Source organism: Synchiropus splendidus, chromosome 6, assembly GCF_027744825.2.
Source record: "Synchiropus splendidus isolate RoL2022-P1 chromosome 6, RoL_Sspl_1.0, whole genome shotgun sequence".
Lineage (NCBI taxonomy): Eukaryota > Metazoa > Chordata > Actinopteri > Syngnathiformes > Callionymidae > Synchiropus > Synchiropus splendidus.
Window position 1 is genome coordinate 13,754,769 of NC_071339.1, and position 7,732 is coordinate 13,762,500.

Here is a 7,732-nt window from a genome sequence, read left to right on the forward strand (position 1 = left end):
TATCAGCGAGCTGGACGTGTTATTCAAATATACGTTCAATGACGTGTTCACATGGAGAAGCAGCCCTCCTTACACATGGGGCAGCAAGTTGACAAGAAAAGTCTGCCCTGTTGTCTGCAACGGTTAAAAAAGGTGGCTATATTTGCGCTGGAACGCATCCTAGTTTGTTATCAAAGAACATCTGCTCAAATACATCAAGTGTGACACATAGATGGAAGCGGATGCTTATTGTAAATGGGAATTAAATAAGTAACAAGAGATCGGTGTCATTCCTATGGAACACCACAACAGCAGAAGTGGGAGGTTTTTATTAAACACGAGTTCATAAACTACATTGCCCCCTAGTGGCGAAATCCCCCCGCCCCTCCGAGAACGGGTCCTAGTACTTTCAACTGAAAGAATAAGGCTCTTTTGAAACGCCAAATGAACTTAACTAAGAATTACAAAGATTGATTGACAATATTAATGATTGTAACTACAATTTTATCAAGTTATGTTTTTGTCCCACAATATTAAAGGTCCCATTGGATCATGTTTTTCCTCTTCAATCATAAAACCCACATACTAGTAGAGCAGCATCATATGAAAATAAAGTATTAAATGTTTTGTGATTTCAAAGAAGTAACTACTTGCGCACAGAATTACAAACATGAACTGTGCCTGTGAGTCACTTCCGGTTTCATTGGCTCACAAATGTCAGTCACAAAAACATTTAAGACCAACTGTTCCAGGGCCACAGTGGGTGCAGGTTTTTGTTCCAGCCAAACAAGTACACACAGTTTCACCATTCAGGTGTCTGCTGAAACAAGCGGCACCAGGCAGACAGGGAAATGATTATAGTCAAACGGTCCTCAGTGAGCTTGCTCGCAGCAAACTGCAGATTCGGCTGCTGAGGGAGCAACATCCTGCAGACTATTTGTCTAATCAATCTGAGAGCCGGAGCAGGGGCTAAAAAGTCGCCCCATGAAGTCTTTCAGTGGAATTGTTCGCAGCGAGCGGTGTGTCATCAATCGCATGACGCTTCCCGGGTCACATGAACACGCTTGCTAATGTCATGTAATGACATGATTATGTAGAGATAAATCGCTGTATTGTGTACACTGATTTCTAGAAAGAAATGACTCAATTGGATGACCATGAGTCTTTCACACTGACACCATTAGTTATGGTGATCTTTCATCTTGCTAACACTAGATATTTAAATCATCAATCCTCATTGGACGGCTTACGTGACGTCTCATTTCAAAACTTCATGACACTCATGGACCATCAAATTTGCTCTGTGGATTATCAAACTGAGGCAAAGAATGTTGGAATAGACTAGAATAAAATCATGCAAAAGAGATGATAATAAAATTGAAACCATTATTTAAAACACTATTTCACAAATATCCAAAATAGTCAGGTGATGTCTGATATCTTTACTTTTTTAATTTACTGTCCAAAAGCGACAGAACTGCGACTGATCATTGATATCTGAGGTATAATATAAAGTCTAAATAAAACATTCTAAAAAAAACAGCAAAGCATATGTGATTATTTCATTTCAATTAATCACAATTTAATGGTGCCACAAGTTTGCCACAAGAAGCCACATTTTTCATGATGATGAAATGATGGACCCATATGTACATTTAAACAACAAAATATAAATTTTGTTGTTATATTGCATAGGTTTGAACACAATAAATCACGATGGTGGCTAAGTTTTGATATCACCATATATATATATATATATATATATATATATATATATATATATATATATATATATATATATATATATATACACACACACACACACACAATCATAGGTTCGTAGGAAAGTAGGAAAAAATACAGCAATGCAACTGAAATGCAACTTTTCTCAGTGTTAGTTAAAATATAACAATATTACAATGGTAGACTGACCAGCGGCCTTGCTTCGTGATCCGGTACCTAGACCGGATCACGAAGCAAGGCCGCCCAAGGAGAAAGCCCCTGCAATGTGGAATGGGAAACCCCATGGCGTGGCTGTGTGTCATTTTCGCTGGGCCCAGCGGTCGATGCCGGCTAGGCTAGTGTTGGGGGGATGGGCGCCTCGTCAATTCCAAGGATCTGATGCAGAAGCAGAGCCGTGTTCAGCCGCATATATATCCAGTTATAAACCGCGACAGCCAACACACCTAGTATTTATTACACTGCTATTGCCAAGTGTCGTTTAATGTGGACATCAAATGGAAACGTTTGACGTTGAAACACCAACAAATTGACTTTCGTCGTTCCTCCGAGAGACGTTGAGAAGTTTGTTTGCTACCGCTGGAGCAGGACCTACGTTCGAGGGCCGATAAACACAGGAGTCCGAGGCTGGTGCGCAGGCCTATGGGTCTGACTGGATCTTACTTTGGCCAACTCTGTGGACTTTATTCTTTGGATGGACGGTCGTCGTTTGTAATGTCTCTTTAGGTGAGCATCAGTTTTGTTTTCATGGGGCTTATTACTTGTGTAAAACGAGACCGACCCTACATAACCTGGTTACCATGTTTCCAGGCAATCCTAACAAGCTAATCCTGCTAACGTCAAAGCATCCACAGCCTTACATGTCGTCGATACATTGCACACCATCGTAAACTCGTGCATTTTGTCCGGAATTGTTTCTTTATTGGGACAACGTCGTTTCCAATCCTATTTCTTCGTTCACTTATTGCTGTTTAGTGCGACGAATTCCCATCAACATCAGTAATAATATGGGGACGTTGAGCGACACCGCATGGTGTTGGTGTATGTTTTCTCAAACGAATACAGCGAATATAGCATAGATATGTTGATGACGAAGTTTATGTTCCGTGATATCACATACGCCCATTGCCCCAACAGGCACCGTACACCAACTCCTATATCTGTTCTTCATGGTGATAACTATACGTTTTAAAACACAGCACCGAGTGTTGCTACTTATTTAAGTCTGTGCGCGTGACGATGCGACCATTATTGAGATGTCTGTGTAGTTATTGTATTTTGTATCGTCAAAAGTTGACGGCTGAGTTGTAGCAGCTGCTAAGGTGCTTAGCATTCAATGTTTCGTGGATCCCTGAGCTGAATTTGTGTGTGACTCGTCGTTCATTGAACACAATCCACGGCGATCGTTTGTTGAGTCGTCAGCCAGGCCGTGTTTGAGTGTTTTACAGAATGTACAGAATTCCGAAATTACCCCCGGGTGTGCGAATACGATTCATCGTGCAGCCCTTCCCCTGTTATTTGACGAAGTTCGGTGTTCGGCATTGAAGAAATAGTGCCACACAAACACACCAACCCCCAGCCTCGACGACAGCGGTCAATGGGTGGTATTTGTGAGGGTTGCGCTTTTCCTCTTTTGGGTCTCCTTTTATTTGGTCTCTTGAATGTTTTCAAGGGAAATCTTCCGGGAATGCTGCCACCAAACTTTTATCTCACATAGTCATTTGTCTTATGAATCGACGATTCGACTTGGTATCTGGAATGCAGAGCATATGGTATAATCGTTATCTTCTATTGCACAGATGCTGTGACGATCGACCACGGAAATTCGTTTCTATAGGTTACCGACGAATGCATTTAATCTCTCGTTAAAGCCGGTGAAGGTACCAAAATGTGCCGGTGCTTCCGCTAAGTGATGATGTCACACATGCACGGTTACGATAGGTTAAAAAAAGAGTGAATGAAACATAAAGTGAATTCATTTTATGGCACTGTCGAACAGACACGAAACATTTATATGAACAGAAGACTGTATTTGTTGAGCAGATCCAATTTCAGTCTGCTCTACGTCTTGGTTTAGTGATAAGCCTGTTGTGATTGGCTGACATATTTTTATTTCTTTCGGCTGTATTTGTCATTTCACAAAAATCGAAATTGACTTTTCAACACACAGCAGCTACTTGCCAAAGAAGATGTTTTGAATAATAGTGATAGGTGCTATGAAAAAAAAGGTGCTGCTCTGCTATTGGCAAGAAGGGCCAAAGTAATTGAGTATTGGTCTTAATAATGTAAAATTTGTAATTCATTTTCCTCCTATGGTTCATGAAGATCGCATTTTCAGATGAAAGAAATTAATATTGTTGTTGCAGCACCAAACACCAATATCGTGAGCTTAAATCTACTCTGATGTAGTGATCAGTCCTAAATTAATTTCATATCTTTCCGTTGCCATGGAAGTAGATAGTGAGCACAACAGTGGACATCCTAATAGTTCATCCCCTCTAGAAGACGTGATTGTCCCTCTGAGGAGGTGCGGAATGTGATTTTGTAGCGTGGCTCAAACTTGGCAGAAGTAGAAATTTGAACCCCTTGTTGTGCACACCGGAGGATGGCGTCGCGTCTGCGGCAGTGAACCAGCAGCTGCCAATGTATGTGAAGTCGGTAGTGGTGATGGCTCCTGGTCGGATTCTGCTGTCAAGGACAGCTTAAATGCCAAGCTGATGCTGGTAATTTAGCAGACTCATCGCTTGTTGCTGACACACTGTGTTTATGGTCAATGTATTTCCATGACTGCACGATCATGTTTGAAGAACGTGAAGTTGTTTTTATATCATTCTGATTATTTTTGCTCTGGTACGTCAAGAATCCATTTTTTCAGACGCCCTCCTAGCTAAAAGCCTGAGCACAACCTGTTTATCTCGATGACTCGACAAAGTACACGCTCGTGTAGTGAGGCGTGTCGTTACTAGTTATGCTAATTTATGCATCAAGCGGATACAACCATGTGTGCAGGATATGATGTCATAAAACAAGCCATGGAAGGGAATCGGCACCAAGTAGGGGATGTGGCAGTGACAGATTACATTACTGTTACTACTGGGCCCAGAGTCCTTGGCTCTTCCTCCATTGAAACATTAGGTAGTTTAAGAATATTTCTTTTGGCAGCGCCGCTTGCAAATGAGGGTCATCGCAAGCTGTCATAAGGCTGGGTCTCTGGTCCTGCCCCCCCATTGCAGTTTTGTTTATGAGGAAAGACTGTTGCGAAACAGCAAAAATAATCATAGATGGCAATATACACAACACTGTCAAGCATATACTTGCAAAGGGAACTCTAGAAACAGCTATCATTCAACATCAGGAGTTGAACTCCGTCATACTGCCAATGAGGTAGGTGATCCAGCTAGAGACTGAAGCAGCTACAAGAGTAACTGACCCAGATAATAAAACTTTATTTCGACTTCCCGTTTCAGAATGAAGCAAAGGAGAAAAGTTTTACATTTACTGAATTAGTTTTTTGTTATGAGAAATATATCTTTCTGTAAGAGGCAGCCGTCCTTACGGGTCCGTCTCTTGTCCGGCCGGAGTAAAAGTCTTGTGAGCAATGGACGTCAGTCATTGTGATGTTCCTTTTGAAATTCTTCTGTGAAAAACATGCATGAAAACCATCATGTTCATATCCACCTCCGTGATGTGTTATGTGCTATGGCGGTGCAAATTTATCGTACTGTAGAATAAATCGTACACTGTAGAATAAAGACGAAGGTGGAGCTTTTTTTCCCGTCAAACTTTATTACATCATGACTCAGCATGTTTCAATAAGGAGCTTGAGCACCCAAACATCTGTTCACACTTAAATTTCGAGTTGACTGTGGAGACAGACGTCAGTTAGAAACTAGTCTTCTTCATAAGTTCTGGAACAATTGTCATGGATGTTTAAATTTGGCGCTGGTTGCTTCTCTCACCAGCTCCGAGCAGGTCTGCAGAACAGAGGACTCAGCTGCAGCAGCTCCAGATAAAACATGTTACACTGGTCTACACCAAGAGCACCATAAACTCTGCTAATGACAGTGAATCGACTAAGCTTTTTTTTTTTTTTTCTGTCTGACGGCAACAGCGTTGTAAACAAACTTTCCAGTTGACAATGTAATGCGGTTTTTCCACAGTGACGCCACCCCTTCAAGCCCTACTGCTCTCTGGGTAAAATTACTTGGGATGGCATCTTGGCTTCTGGAAACACGAAGACTTTTGAATAGGGCTAGAACTAACGATTATTTTAGTTGTCGACTAATCTATTCATTATCTTTTAGATTAGTCGACTAATCATGATTACCTTTGTTTGGACCTATTTTGAGTTGCTTAAATCATCTCACTGTGACACCATACATTTTTAAACAAGTATATTCAAATAATGACACATAATCCAGGAACATGTATTAATCCTGTGAAGAATGAAGCAAAAACAGAGCTCCAGTTCATTAAAACTGAGTTCTTTATTGGTCCTTGAGAAGAATTGAAAATCATCACTGTACACATATATGTACCACATATAAAATGCCTGATCAACATCCACATCAAAAGGTCTTATTTGAATAATAAAAGGATGTGTTCAGTGTAGCTCCCTAGTTCAGTTCTGGTTATTATTAGGAGTGACACTGAGGACACTAAAAAACACTCATCACTACACAGGAGAACTGTTGCTACTCACTTTTGTCATGTTTTTAATGTTCATGCACTTTAAACATGTGCAAAAATAGAAAAACCTTGACACATGCAGCGACTAGTCTGTGCTGCAGAATGTAAAGCTTGAACATAGTGAAGTCTCAAGTGAATCACCAAAGTGCGACCGTTGAATTAAATGTTATTCAGTTCAAAGCACCAGCACTTGATGGAGCATGGGGAGTTTTCAGGCTCATGAAAGTGAGACCGCTGGTTCCTCTGCAGCATGATGTTAGCGGAGCTAACCGTTAGCAACACCCGCCGGTCCGAGCGTGACATTCGGAACGCTAAAAAATAATCATTAATTTCACTGAGCTTGATGACCAGTGTTTCTCAGGTGTCATTTATGCGGAGACACATTCTGAGTGGAAACTTTCATAAATGCAGTGCTCTCTGTCTTGGAGTTTTGCTACAAGCGGCCAGTATGTAAATATTTCACGGACACGGCAAAGTCTCGAGAGATTCGCCAAATGGCAACGTCTCACAACGAATTAAATGTTTTTCAGTTGTCCTTTTGACAGAATAGTTGCTGCATTCTGCAAGGGTTTTCTATTTTTTGCCTTCTTGAAGAGGTGTATGAAAATGTGTCTGAATTCAAAAGGATTTTGTGGTTAATTTTTTCACATCATGTACACAGAAGGTCTCATCATTTTGATTACAAATTCATTGTCAATCCATGTGATCGGTATCATTGATTGGCAGCAAAAGTCCTCATTGGAGCATCCCTTGTAGAAACTGAATGGACAAGAAGCTGCTTCATTTGATCAGCGATACATTGTATACATCAAATACTATACTAAAAAAATCTCTGGCTTCAACAGTGTCATTGCTATCATTGATGACATTGTGTAAACACACACAGGCCTTGCAATGGGTATCGAGAACCCGTTGCAAGGCCTGTGTGTGTGTGTTGTTTTTAAAGATGTCCCACGTTTCACATCACATGTCACATTTATTTTTACAGTGATGTAGAGAAGTGTCTTCTGTCTGTCTCCTCAAGAAGTATGCGTTTTATTTTTATTTTGCATTTTAAAGAACTGGAGCTCCATGTCAACTATTTCATGGTTCATGCTTAACGGTTTTCACGTACTGCGCCCTCTCTCTTGAGACAGTGAACACAAGTGTACCTGGTTTTTGGCCCCTGCCTCAAGAGCTGCACCTCGTCTCTGGAAGCTCTCCATGGGGGGTGGGCTTCTCATGTCAGGCGACTCTACGCGAGATGCCGAAAACTACATGTACAGCATAACTCCACACAAACATGATAAATGTGCAGTAGTTACGGGTCTGACCGCAGGGTGGA

At 41.1% G+C, this 7,732-nt stretch overlaps 1 protein-coding gene across 5 annotated transcripts in view; it reads left to right on the forward strand.

Moving 5' to 3' along the window:
* Positions 1–2,040: 2,040 nt before the first annotated feature.
* setd5 (SET domain containing 5) overlaps positions 2,041–7,732 on the forward strand; it is a 29,979-nt gene continuing 24,287 nt past the window's right edge. For all 5 annotated transcript variants that reach the window (XM_053866933.1, XM_053866930.1, XM_053866932.1 and 2 more), the window contains exon 1: positions 2,041–2,445. The gene's annotated coding sequence lies outside the window, so the exon portion shown is untranslated. The remainder of the gene's footprint in view (positions 2,446–7,732) is intronic.